General features: G+C 47.6%; 1 long non-coding RNA gene across 4 annotated transcripts in view; it reads left to right on the forward strand.

The window, feature by feature from the left end:
* Positions 1–364: 364 nt before the first annotated feature.
* The window catches only part of LOC143441753 (uncharacterized), a 29,152-nt gene continuing 15,820 nt past the window's right edge, over positions 365–13,696 (forward strand). For 3 of the 4 annotated variants that reach the window (XR_013109415.1, XR_013109418.1, XR_013109416.1), the window contains exon 1: positions 365–2,533. This is a non-coding gene — a long non-coding RNA (uncharacterized LOC143441753). The remainder of the gene's footprint in view (positions 2,534–13,696) is intronic. The other variant, XR_013109417.1, reaches the window with a different exon arrangement.

A 13,696-nucleotide genomic window follows, 5' to 3' on the forward strand; every position in this document is an offset into this window, starting at 1 on the left:
TTTTAAATAAAATAAAGCTCCATTTTTCTAACAAATTTGAGGAGGAAAGTGGAAGGGGGCGTGACAGCCACTGAACACCTACTATGAGCCCATTCCTTGAGGATCTCTTGGTGAGTCCTAGCATACAGCTTGTGGAGCTGTTGTCCTAAGCGATCCTTGGTTTTGGTTTTGGTTTTTTCCCTGTGTTCTATGTTCCTTCCAGTGCTAAATCAGACTGCTTTTCCCCAGGAAGTAGTGGCAAAGGGTTATCCAGAAACAGAAAGTTTTGTTCCTGGAACTGGTATGCATGACTAGGGAGGCCAAGAAGTCACATGACCCTCTGCTCCTCCACTCCCTCCCACCCCCTCACTCTGGAGAAGGGAAAGTGTGAAGATCCAAGGACCTGCTCACTTTGCGAGTCTGCCTCTGCCATGGGGGTCTAAAGCTAGCTTCCCTATACCCAAGGGCTGCTGCCACATGAAGCCTCTCTATGGCCCCCAGAATCAGGGTTGACAGCATTGCCAGCTGGGAACAAGGCAAGGAGTAAGCTCCTCTGAGCCATGAGGCCCTGAGTGTCCCTGGCATGGGGCAGCCACCTGGGAGGGACGTGCACCTCGCTCCTGCTGCACAGGAAGTGAGTGCCTGGGCCATCTGGGTTGTGTTTTCAAGAAAATCTTGAAAGCTGCTGCTCTGGCCAGGGGTAAACAGGATTTCATTAAGTCATGCCTGGCCTGAGGCTTGGGGAGGGCTCCGGTTTCACAAAGCAGCCAAGCTCTGTGTTCCTTTCTGCACTCTCTGTGAAGTAGTCCTGGCAGCCATGTTGGTAAATGCTGACCATCCACAAAGAAGACAAAAAAAAAGAAAGAAAGAAAGAAAGAAAGAAAGAAAGAAAGAAAGAAAGAAAGAAAGAAAAAGGAAAAAAAAGAAAAGACATCTTCAGGGTCAAGGTGAGCTCCTCATTTGATGCCACCCTGCTCTAGTGGGAGGGGGATCCACTGCTGTGCCTGCTGGGCTATTGTCTCCCTGCCATGTGAGCAGGTGAGGTATTTTAAACTTCTAAACTGAGCCACTGGGTGAAGTACTGTTGTGGACTATATGCTGCTGAGTTACAGGACAGTTGTCTCAGGTGGGCACCATCATGCCGTTTGCTCTCTGCCAGCAAGGAAACAGAAAACTAAGAAGGTCCTTTTGCTACTCAGAATCACACAGCTAGACTGTGAAGCCAGTGTTGTCATCAGAATCCAAGCTCAGTGGCTGCTCCTCCGAATTCTGTCACTGGAGAGAGTTCTTCAGCCCAGAGGTGACCATCTGTATCCTAAGTCTTCTTTACCCTCACCCTGTCGCTGAGGGATGAACAGACTTGGCAATGGGCCTCTGGTGCAGACCAGGAAAACAGGGTCAATGTTACTCTGTTACTAGCTCAGGGTCCTAGGAGAACCCCTCTAGCTGCCTGTCATAGACTATTCCCTCCCCCTTGGTGGTGATAGATTAACAGGGTCACATACTTGCCTCAGAAATGCTTCCACTAACTTTTAAACATTCATTCTCCAGTGAAAATTCCTGCTTTCAGACTTGTTGGCAAACACTGCTGTCTCCCTGTCAGACCTTCCCTTCCTGTTTGGGACTGTGGGCTCTGTAGGTAGGCTTCACAGAAGCCTGCGTAGTCCCTAGCCTGAAGCCCAGTCCAGGGGGGGGATCTCCTCATACTGGTAGACAAGACAACACTTCACTCCAGATTGCTTCACCAAGAATCTGTGGCTCTGGTGGCTTTGCTGCTGGCTGAGTGACATGGAGGTGGCCACAACTCCTAGAAAAGCCTCATGACCTTGGAACAGCTACCCCTCTTGCCCAGAAGTGGTAGCTCTGCTGTTAGGAGCAATGCGTGGGCATTACTCTGAACACCCACTGGTTAAGCTCAGGACTAAGATACTGCCTGTCATTTGCAGATTCACACTGCAGTTCTGACTAGCCGCACAAGCTAGCTCAAGTTGTGAAGCTTGGATGGGGTCCAGCAGGATTTGAACTCAGGGTTGTGACACCACAGCTCATGAAAACACCATGGCTCATGAAAACTCAGGCAGCCAGTGAAGAGAAATGATGTGATTTCCTGTTCTATTGTCCGAAGCTGAGCCAGGGAGGCTCCCAGGAGCTACTTCTTCAGCCCTGGAAGTCTGCTGTGAGAAAAGCACTGGGGGTCGTTGCCGAGTCCCTCCCTCTTACCTGTTAAAAGATGGCTGAAGCGTGAGCATGGAGCAGGATCAATCACTGTCACACACTGAGCTGGCTTTGCTCAGACTTTGTATGAACCTGACTGAAAGCTTGCACCTCTCTAAGAAATAACCAAGAAAGACAGAAGCCAGCAAGAGCCTGTGCACTGCCCTCAAGGGCTCTGGAAGGATATGTTCTCAGAAAGGAAGGTGCCACCGAGTCTAGAACACCAGGCTGCTCCTACTGGCATGCTGTCCATTCCCACATGATGCCCACACCTCTACCTGGTCCAGAGCTCCCACCTCCCTGTTGCATGTGGACTCCTCTTCTCTTGGCTCTACTTGAGGTATGGCCTGTTTCTCACTCCCTCCTCTGCTGAAACTCAGTAAAACGAGAAGCTATTTAAGACATCCCAGGGGAGCCGATAATTGAAAGAGTCATCTGATTTAAAAGCTGGGAGCCTGAACTCTACCATTTCAGTAACAGTGGACCCCTATGGTCTTCCTATCAGACCAGCTAGGCTCGGCAGACAGGATCTTTGAGTCTGGAACAAAGCTCTGTGTGGCTGCTCTGGCATCTCTGGAGCTGTGGTGTCACACACCTTCCCTGCTGATTACCAGGACCCTGCAAACTCCAGACTAAAGCATCAAGTGCCATAAGCACAATTGTGACTCCCAGTGTCTCCAGTGCCTCCAGAGCTTCCAGTGCCTCCGTTGGCTCCAGTGCCTCTGGTGTCTCCAGGGTTCCCTTCACAAGGCTCTGGCTGGCTCCATGTCTTCTTTAGCCCTATTTTGAATGTCTGGCAAGACATGGGAAAGATCATTCAAAAGCACTGTGGGCAGGGTGGAGTTGTGGCTCAGTCTGTAGAGTACTTGTCTAGCATGCATGAGGTCCCAGGTTCAAACCCCCAGTACCATACAAACAAGGTATAGTGGTGCATGCTTATAATCTCAGAACTTGGGTGGTAGAGGCAAGAAGATTAGAAATTCAGGATTTTCCTTGGCTATAGAGACTTTAAAGTCATCCTGGATGCTTGGATGAGCCCTGTCTCCAAAGTAGAAGGAAAAAAAAAAAAAAACATTATGAGCCAAGACCATTCCAGAATAGTGTGACAGGTGCACATGTCAGTATGACACCCTAAAAATGGCTGGAGGTGAAGGTCACCAAAGGTATTTGATGGTTCTCCAGCAAAGAATGAACACAGGATGGGCTATCATCTATGATGGCTCTAAGTTTGCTCATTTCTTTCAAGGAGCGTCTCCATGTGTCAGGCAGTGCCTAGGGCTGGGATGAGCACCCAGCAAGGTGCATAGGTACTCACTTGCAGGGAGCAAGCATGCTGAGGAACAAGGAAAAGCAAGGAAGGAGAACACAGGTTAACGGGGGCAAAGGAGGCGGATGGAGAAGCTAAGGGTGGGAAAGGTTGGCAGAGACTTGGAGAGCAGGAACTCTCTTGACAGAGAACATGACTGGGTCAAAGGCCGAGGGACAGGCAGAAGTGTGGTACATTTGGTGAGAAGTACAGGGAGTTGGAACACAGAGAGGTGAGCTGGGGGGTCTGGCACAGCTGGGGATGTACTCTTTCGAGAAGCAGAAGTCATCAGACAGCATGAGTCGGGGAGGACCTGTCTTGAATTTTAGGTAAAGGTCTCTGACAACCTTGTCAGGGGTCGTCAGGTGGGCACAGAGAATGAAGAAAGACCACACCGATTTGGGAAGATTGTCATCATTTATGACAACAGGAGAAAGTGGACACTTGTCCAAGGGATAATGAGCTCTCTTCCTGTTCCTCCTGTCCCCCCAGTGCCCCACACCCCTCTACTGCAGCTCCTGGAGCCATAGCAGGGATTATTTATGCTGGCTATCTAACTTCATCCTGCTTCTGACTCTCTGAAGACAGTCTTAGAGTTAGATCCATTTGGCAGGTGAGGGTTATTGACTGAATTCTCCTCAGTCATGTGACTTGGCTACAGACCCCCACATCTGACTGTCTCACTCACTCCTGAAGATGCAGTGTTTCTAGTCTGTATAATCACAACAACATGGAGTTCCAGTTGCTTCATGCAATCACTAGATTTTTTAATTTTAAGAAATTGTATGTATGTATGTATGTATGTATGTAGTTTATCTGTAATGGTTAGTTTGTCAACTAGACTTGACCTTAAATTACCTGTGTAGGGAGTCTCAGTAAAGAACTCTCTAGATCAGGTTGGCCTGTGGATACATCCTGGAGTGGGTAGAGCGGGCATTGTGTTGGTTACATGTTCACTGATCTGTACAGGCCCAGTCCAAAAGTGAGCAGCACCATTTCCTGGTCTTGGGCACTGGACTAGACAGAAGATTGGGCAAGCTGAGAGGTGCTTTCATGTCTCTCGGCTCTTGACCGTGTAAGCAGCTGTTTTTTTTGTTTGTTTGTTTTTTTGTTTTTTTTTTAAGTTCCTGCTTCCTTGACTTCCTACTATGATGAACTATAACCTTGAATTGAGAGCTAAAGTAACCTCTTCCTCCACTAGATTGCTTTTTGTTGGGGTATTTTATCACTGCAACAGAAAAGAAACCAGAACACCATTCTAACACTTTCTCAGGGAATCTTAAAATAGTTTATTCTGTTTTGAATTCCATGAACTTTATAACCTGTATATCTTTAAGGAAGCATCTGTTCAGATTGCTTTGCCCATTTGGCTATTAGGTTCTTTGATTTTCTTCTGTTGAATTTGAACAATTTTTGTCTGTATCAGACACTAGCACTTCATTGGGTGTGTGGTTAATAAACATTCTCTTTCAGGCCATGAACTGTCTTTCCATTCTCAGTGGTATTTCTCACGGGGAAACAGTTCTTATTCTGATATAGTTTCATCTATGGACTCGTTCTTCCTGTGAACCATGCCACAGCTGTGACATCTAAAAACCACTTGCCTCAAGATGCCTCGTGAATGTTTCACCATGTATATCCCATCAGTCGCTCCTGTTTATCCCACCAGTTGTACCTTTCCAGACAGATCTACAGTTGGTTTTGTGAAAGGTGTGAGAAGTTTTTATTTCCCATGTCTGATGTTATTTGGCTATAGATCTTTTATCATCTCAGGTGGTGTTTGGTAAAAAGATAATCTCATTTTCAATGAGTTTGCCAAAAATCATGCTATGCTGCCTTCTCTGCATCTGTCTGCATCTGGGAGTCTGTTGTGCCCCCACTCCCCACCCCCCAGTTGCCCACTTCACCAATTCCAACACTCTTGGATCCTGCATGCAGAAGCTTTAAAACCGGGTAGTGCAATGCCTCCAGATTCCTTAATCCCCAAATTGTTATGATCACCCCGATTTTGCTTCTTTCTTATACATGAATTGTAGAGCATTGGCTTTTTAAAATCCAGTTTAGTAACTTTATAAGTGTCTATTTGTGTTCATGAGAAATATTTGCTTAGAATTTCTGCTTCTTGTATGATTTTTTTTACATGGTTTTGACTTTGGGATAACAGTAGCCTTATAAGATGTGTTGTGAACTCTTCCCTCTTCCGTGTCTGGAAGCAGTTATACAGAATTGGTGTTATTTCTTCCTTCCATGTTTGACAGAATATGTCCATGCAACCATTGTGACCTAGAGTTTTCCTTTCTGGGAGATTTTCTTTTTAAACTCGAAGCTCTTTCTTTAATAAATGTAGAGCTATTCAGAGTGTCTATTATTTTCCTAAGAGAGTTTTTAATACGTTTCTAAAATAAGTGCTCTGTTTCATTTAAGTTATCAAATGTCTCTATACAAGAGCCATTTGCAGATTGTCCTCAGTGTCCTTTAATATCTACGGGCTCTGTGACTTTGGCATCTGGAGAGCTATTAACTGTGGTATCTCTTTTCACTCTCCTATGACTGGTGGAACAGGCCCCCAGACCTTAGCACAACTCATACCATGTTAGAGGCACCATTATGACCTTAAACTCCAGCATGCAGGCCCCAACACACGCCAACATTCCCTATGCATGGTGAATCTCAAAGCAAAATGAAGGAGGCCATTTTCTAGCTTGCCTTCTGTTGCTGTGGGAAATGCTATGACCAGAAGCAACTAGAGAAGAAATAGCTTTCTTTATTTCATAGCTTACAGTCCATCACTGAAGGAGGCCAAGGCAGGACCAAGGCAGGAGCTTAAAGCAGAAACCTCAGGGGATTTCTGCTTACTGGTGTGCTCTTCTAATTTGCTCAGCTGACTTTCTAAATACATCCCAGAACCACCTTCCTAAGGCTAACACTGCCCATGGCGGGCTGGACCCTTCTGTATCAATTATAAATCAAGAACACCCCCACCCCCCCCCCCACACACAGATGTGCCCACAGGCCAGTCTGATCTAGGCAATTCTTCAGTTGAGTTTCCCTCTTACAAGGTGACCCTATGTTTGTGACCAGTTGACAATGGAAACTAAACAATGCAAAGATTTAAGTCTTTGCACATCTCATTCCCCATTCCACACTGGATATGTAGGGTGGACATCACATAGGGACAGTGTACTGGCAGACGTCCCTCAGCCGAAAAGCAGGAAGCCAGAGAAAAGAGACTCACAGGGAGAATTTTTTTGGCAAGTACACATGAACTATATACTCCAGCAACTTAATAAATAATAGTGTGTGTGTATGTGTGTGTGTGTGTGTGTGTGTGTGTGTGTGTGTGTTCATGCACGTGCATGTTAGCCTTATGTCCTGAAGTGAGGGGTAGTAGCAAAAACCCAATCAATCTCTTATCCTAGCCCTAATGTCGTGCACTGTTAATGTATGACTTGGATGAGACTAACATAGCACATTAAATGCCAGATCCGACAACTACAACAGTGCCATGTTACGATATGGAGTACCAGTAAGGCTTCATGGAAAGATTATGCCTTGTAAAAGTAATGGATAGGGCACCAAGGAGACTGAGACTTGGGGGTCCTGGGTGGGAGGGAGTGGCAGGAGGAGAGAGATGAGTTGGAGTGAGAGGGAGAAGACTTCTGATGTTGGACTGAGATGTGCAGCTCTGCCATTTGGAAAGAGAAACTAGAAAATTATCCACACATCATACTGAGAACCAGGGTGCCACTCACAGGGCCTTTCAAGGCCTCAGCGACAGTGCCCACCTCTCTACCCACTCCAGTGTCCCAGTGCTGGGCCATGGGTAGAGGGAGATGCATGGTCCCTTGGCCCCTGCTTTGGTATTCATTCTGACACCTGTGTATCCTGGTTCTGTCTCTATAGATGAAGTCCAGAAAGTATTTCTCAATAGACAGAAGAACACTCTGGATAAAAGGAGGCCTCAGCCTACGTGAGGGCTGCACATTTGAGCTTTCTGCCTGCGGCCGGTTCATCTGACTGATGGCGGTTATCAGACCTCAGAGAATGGTCCTTGTTAGGATTTAGGAACAAGACCGTAGGATTTCTGTTTACAATAAAGAGAAGCCGCTCCTTGGACCTTGCACCCCCTTTATGTCAAATAAACATCTGTCAAGGAGGAACAAGACAGAATTCCTGTGATCAGATGCTCCGGCTTCTACAGACATTCATCAAAGCCCCACTCATCAATTAGAGAAATATTTGAAAAAGCACACAGCTCCCACCAGAACCTCATGCATAATTCACAGGAGTGCCCACAGTCGAGGGAGGCGGCCATAGGAGCCAGGGTGGGCTTTTGAAGGTAAACCTCCTTATTGTTCCTTTCATCCCCAGCCCAGGAAGAAACTCCGAGCCCTTCAAAAACTGCACAAGCCTTGGATGTGGGAGGTAGAGAGAGCTTGCTACTGAAACTTCCTTAGTCTTCCTTTGGGCCCTCAGTAAGAGCGACCATTTCTCCAGTCTTTGGTACTGGGTGTCCCTGTGAGCTCACGGTGGCAGGATATAGCCCCTCATCTCACTCCGTGTCCTACTTTTATCAGGGCACCCAATGCTGAGTGGTTCCGAAGGGACTGCAAATTAAAACAGGCTGACCGAAGAGATCAAAGGTACTTCAGAAAACACGGTCTTGCTTTGTTTCCTTTACCCCATAGTGTAGTGATGCTAGCCCTGCTCTATAGAGCGGATTGAACCGAGAGGTAGAAACACGTTTTCAGAGTCACACAGCAAATCTACCCTGAATACTTAACCTCAAGAAGCAGACACTCTTTAATAAGCATAAGTCCACGCCAATTTCCCTTCCATTATTCCATTTAAACAACAGAGAAAGTAACAAGTAGAAAATGAGTCGTTGTCAATATTTTTTTTTTATCGATAATTGGTTTGGAACCAAAGTTTCATTTGATAGCCAAATACTTTGTTAGTCATAACAATCGTGTCGCTTTTATCAGTGTATTCTATGCCTGACTTTCATTTCCAAGTTGCACTGCAACAAGATGCCACAGAGAGGAATACAAGGCAAACTCCACCGCACATTTCAACATCGACCTTGGATTCCACCCTAGTTTTTTTCCCTTCCTCTAACTCAGATGAAAGTTGTTTTTGCAAGACAAGGACATTCTTGTGGGGGCAGGATGAGCTCTACGGGGTCCCTGTGCCTGGCATTCAGGGGCAGGTAAATGGGCTCCTCAACTCTAGCATTGTACTGCAGCTAAATAGCAACAGGCATGTGATAGCATGAGTCCTGAGCTCTTCATTTTAGATTCTGAGCAGTGCCAGGCTCTGTACGGAGCATGGAGAGGCCCAAAGATTTGAGGCAACTAGAGGAGGGTCCAAGAGTCTGTATTGATCTAGGCAAAACATATAGGCCTGCACTGCACCACAGCGGCCTCCCTTGTGGTCTAGAGTGTGCAAGCACTCAGCTGGGCAGAAGGAACTCTCAGCATCATCTGCTGATAAAGCCCTCCAAGATATTCAGTGGGAGTAGGGGAGTGACTGCTTCTGAATTCCCATCATGCCTTGTACTTGCTCAGATACTCATATTATGGCATAACAATCTAGTTTCTGGCTTGTTTCCTCCAGGATTTCATTTGCATTCCCAGAATCCTCTGTAGGACATGATGCATATTTAATCCAAAGGAAGGAGGGAAGGAGGCACCGTGGCGAAAGCAATTCACAAATAACTGAGTAAAGACAAGAAACTGGACATTCCTAGCAGTTCCTGCCTTGTAACCCCCATGTTGCTGATGCTGCTGGCTGCTGTTGCATCTCTGAGCCCACACATAGTTTCCCTGCACAGGGCAACTCAGTCCTGCTGTTACTATAAGAACATGAGTGGAATCGCCTCAGAGCCTACCTCTGGCATCATGTTTAACCAGACACTAGCATGCAACATATTTCAGCAGCTTAATATAAACTGTGCAATTAATAAACATGTGAGTGGATGAGTGATTGGGCTATTTGTGGTTCTGTATGGAGGCTCTGGGTGGGAAGCCCACCTGCATGTGCTTCACATGTGTACCAGTCAGGTGGGTAGCCAGCACTGGCAGGAGAGGAATTTAGCCTTGCAGCCCCAGCAGCAGACAGGCTCCTCCCTCAAAGCATTCCACTTCAATGTTAAACAGCACAGGCTATCAGAGCAACGAAAAACCCCGTTGAACTCAGCAGCCTGATCACAGCCTGCCTTTAGAATAGATGTCAGTGCAAGACTGCAGAGAGATTGCCTTGGCATTTGTCATTTTTCCCCACCCATGGTTCCCAGGCTCTGGGACTTTGATAGTCGCACGCAATCTCTGAACTTGAAGGAGATGTGATCAGACGTGAGTTAGTACTTGGTCCCAGAAAAGCAGAGCAGAGACACGTGGTACACTGTCCCTTCTGGGGAGGGAGGCCTCCCTGCTCTGCATGGGATGAGGGAGACACAGCATGCCATACAACGATACCTGAATGAATATTTTCCTTAAGATACTTTGTAGGATGAAAATACACACTGTACTGGAGGCCAGAGAAAGCTGTACCTCCTCCCCCCACCCCCCAAGAAAACAGAAATGAGCTGACATTTACACTGGGTGTGGGTGTTCTTGAGGGTGATGTAGTCCATGGAGTACATTCTGAGGAAAGCCTCTTATTCTATCTAGAATAGAGCCATCCAGGAGGGAGAGCCCTGTCTTAGCAATAACTGGGATCTGCGCTCTGCAGTTCTGCCCTCCTTGCTCTGGATAGCCTTTATATTGCTATCTGTGAAATGGATGGCCAGGCGCCACAGGCCAGGGCTCAATGGCCCCACATATCCAGGTATGGATTAAGCTCAAGGCCATGGTCCTTACTTCCGTGCTTGGAATTAAGTGTGCTCTGAGGGGCGGGTGTCCCAAAGGAACCCAGGACAACTCTCACTCAGTGCCAGTGGCTCCTCCCTAGCACTTCTCACCCCACCCCTTACCCTAAACCTCTCCCCCCCCCCCAGTGGCTGGGCTTCTCTTCCCTCCCCCAACTTTTCGTTTCCTATATAATCTAGTCATTTTAGGCACAGGTTCTCCTGGTTTCCACATGCTCTCTTGGTACTCTTGCCCCACCCCTACCCCTCTTCTCTCCCTACCCCCCTCCCATGACCTGGTCTATTCTGCTGGCCCTGTTCAGTCTGGGCTCCTCTAGATGCCTCTGGCTCTTCTCCTCCCTGTATCTACAACAAAATTCTTCTCGTCAAACACACCTTGGAGCAGTCATGTCCTCATTTTCATTCAGAGGGCTACAGAGCGGAGTTACATCCTTCTCCAGGAACCGAGTTCTTAGGCCTGTAGAGTCCTCAAGTTTCTATAAAGTAACCCAGCCTGACTGTGTTCTATTGGACACGCTGGTAGGATGGAGTCTGGCAGGCCTCTTGTAAATATAAGAGGTGCTCAGACTCTCTCCCAGTTCTGTCTAAGGTGGAGGGATAGTGGGGATTGGGTTCCCATTGGCAATGGAGGCCCCACAAATGCTTCCTTTAAGCCTTTTACAGCGGGCCTTACAGAGACTGGAATTATAGCCTCTCCCACCCCTTTAATTTCTACCAGTTGGAGCCAGTGAGCTGTAACTGGCCTCAACTCTCCTGGCCAGATGCTCTATATGGTCCTGGAGATGGTCCATTATAGCTGTGCTTTTGGTTTTGAAGGAGTGAGTTTATTAAGTATATAGCAAACAAATATGAAAGACCAGATCACAAGCAGCAGGTAGAGAATAGCCATGGATAGACAGAGAGACATCATCAAATCCTGTGTTCAAAATATCCAGAGTTGGCTGGTGTCACCTGACAGGGGCAGCCAGCCAGAGTTACTGGTATACAGTCCCAAACAGAGCATTGTGTGGGTGGGTAAAAGAATAAATGGTAGCGGATAAAGGTAACATCATCAGGGCTGGAGATGTGCTCAGAGGTTAAGAGCACTGGCTGCTCTTCCAGAGGATGGGATTCAATTCCCAGCACCCACAATGACAGCTCACAACTGTCTGTAACTCCAGCTCCAGGGGATCTAGCGCCCTCACACGGACATGCATGCAGGCAAACCACCAAGGCACATAAAATAAATGACTCTTAAAAAAAACAAACAAAAAATCATTGTGTTACAAAAACTGATTAGGAAATCCTGCTAAAACTGCCTAGCTGTTCTAGGGAGAGCTTGGAGCCGGGCAGAGCATCCTGTCCAGGGACGAGCTTCTAGGTCGTCTTTCCCACAGTAGGCGTTTTATATTACAGTTTCCCATCTAGCTCTTCTCAAGGTCACAGTGGACTTGGTCACTTGTTTTTCTTTCTTTGTTAACAGGGGCAGTGGGGTGAGGAGCAGCTTGCCCCAGGACAGAAAGCTCCAGAGGACATAAATAGTCCCTGGGTTCTGATGCAGGAGTGGGCAAGCCCGATTCTAGAACCAGCTTCTCACAACAGCACAAGATTATTTGCCAACATAATGTACATTATATTCTACTAGGACTGAGGCTGACCTCCCATCTGTCAATGCAGCCCTGACAACAAGAGCCCATTCCTCCATCTTCCTCTTCTCTCCTCTGAATGACCCCTCGAGGAAAAGGGAAAAGGCCGTTCATGCAGTAGTGAGACTGAGAAGGACCTTGCCTGAGGTTCTCTGCTTGGTAGAACTTGCTGGTCCTCATGAGTGAGCACGCTCCATCCTTCTGCCCTCACTGGACTCCCTGAGTCTCCTCTTTGCCTTCACCACCCTCATTTCCCTTGCTCTGAGGACTGGAAGCTTCTACTGTAGCTTGCCAAGACGTACATTTGGTACTAGCGAGCCACCCAATTGCGTCAATTGCGCAAATGATCAATTCTGTCAGCCTTACAAGGTGACAGCAGTGCTCGTGGCTTCTGAGGACTAGGCTCCCTTACTCAGGGGCACCCCTGAAGCCTGCACATCCATTTCACCCTGTGTTCATCTTTTCTCCCCCAGAACTCGCAAAGTCTCTGAGGTGAGGCTCAAAGGGATGCAGAGACAGAATGTTAGGGCTAAGAAGTTTATTCAAAGAGTTATTAATGTCATGGACAGACAAACAGACAACAGCACAGAAGACAGAAGTTAGGGGCTCTTCTTCTGAGAGAAGGGGAGGAGGTGATTTCACAGCAGGTTTGTTGCCAGGCTCTCTGATGCCCAGGCCAGGAGGCAAGGATGGGAAAAGGAGGCAGGAAGTCCGTCCATCAATGCTCTTCTTTGATGTAAAGGTAACATCCCCAGGTGAGAAAGCCCTGCACCTGGAAATCTGTTAGCTGGTAGTGTTCAGGCAACAGCCTCAGTGGGGTGCCTGTTGGTGTCTGTCGAGGGAAGTGGGGCAGGCTGCAGCAGATACTGTGGCCCAAGCAGCTGTCTGGTTCAGATTCTAGTGTTTCATTATTACAGAAAGGCCCCCTCCATCCTCTCCACCCTTTTCCTCTGGGGAGTCTTTGTAGACCACCCAGGTGTAAGCCAGTGGGTCCTCCTCTCTCCTCCTGGGCTCCTTCCTCCCTCCTCCTATCTGCAGTCTTCCAAACTGGAGACTGTGGTGGCTGCTCCTGCAGATAGGCATCAGTATGTATGGCCAGTCCATTGGTGACCAGTCTGTGTGCAGGGGGGTGTGGCTACCTGGTTTGAAAAAACAGGCTTAGTGTCTGAGATCCAACAGGGCTCTGCTGTATTTCCCTGCTCAGCCCCCTGTCATGGTATTATTTGCCCTGAGTTGTGTGGGTGCTGTGGTTCTGGGGTCTCCCTTGGAATAGAGGCTGCTGAGCTCCTTGGCCGCCCCCTGGAGCTGTGCACAGAGAGGTCTGCTTAGCCAGTGTCTGAAGTATTGAAGAGCCTCTCTTCCCACACAGTGGTTGGCATTTTCCCTGTACCTAAAGCTGCAGTAATGAAATTTCCACCATATGCTGGGAAGGATTGAAATGTTGAAAATGTCACAACCCGGAGGAAAGCAAGGCTCTTAAAATGTATAAATAAAAGGAGGGCTGCCGGTTACTGAGCCCCTCCTGTGAGGCTGTGTGAGAATTTCTCTCTGGCCCCTGATGATCACCCTGGGAGTGGCTGTATATTCCAGAGGTGTCATGATCGTCACCATGGAGTCTGTGGCTGCCATCAGTTCTGACCCATTAGAGTAGCTACAAGATATCTTAATCCCAAGCCCTCCTAATAGGTCAGAAGATCTCATTAC

Source organism: Arvicanthis niloticus, chromosome 3 (genome assembly GCF_011762505.2).
Source record: "Arvicanthis niloticus isolate mArvNil1 chromosome 3, mArvNil1.pat.X, whole genome shotgun sequence".
Taxonomy (NCBI): domain Eukaryota; kingdom Metazoa; phylum Chordata; class Mammalia; order Rodentia; family Muridae; genus Arvicanthis; species Arvicanthis niloticus.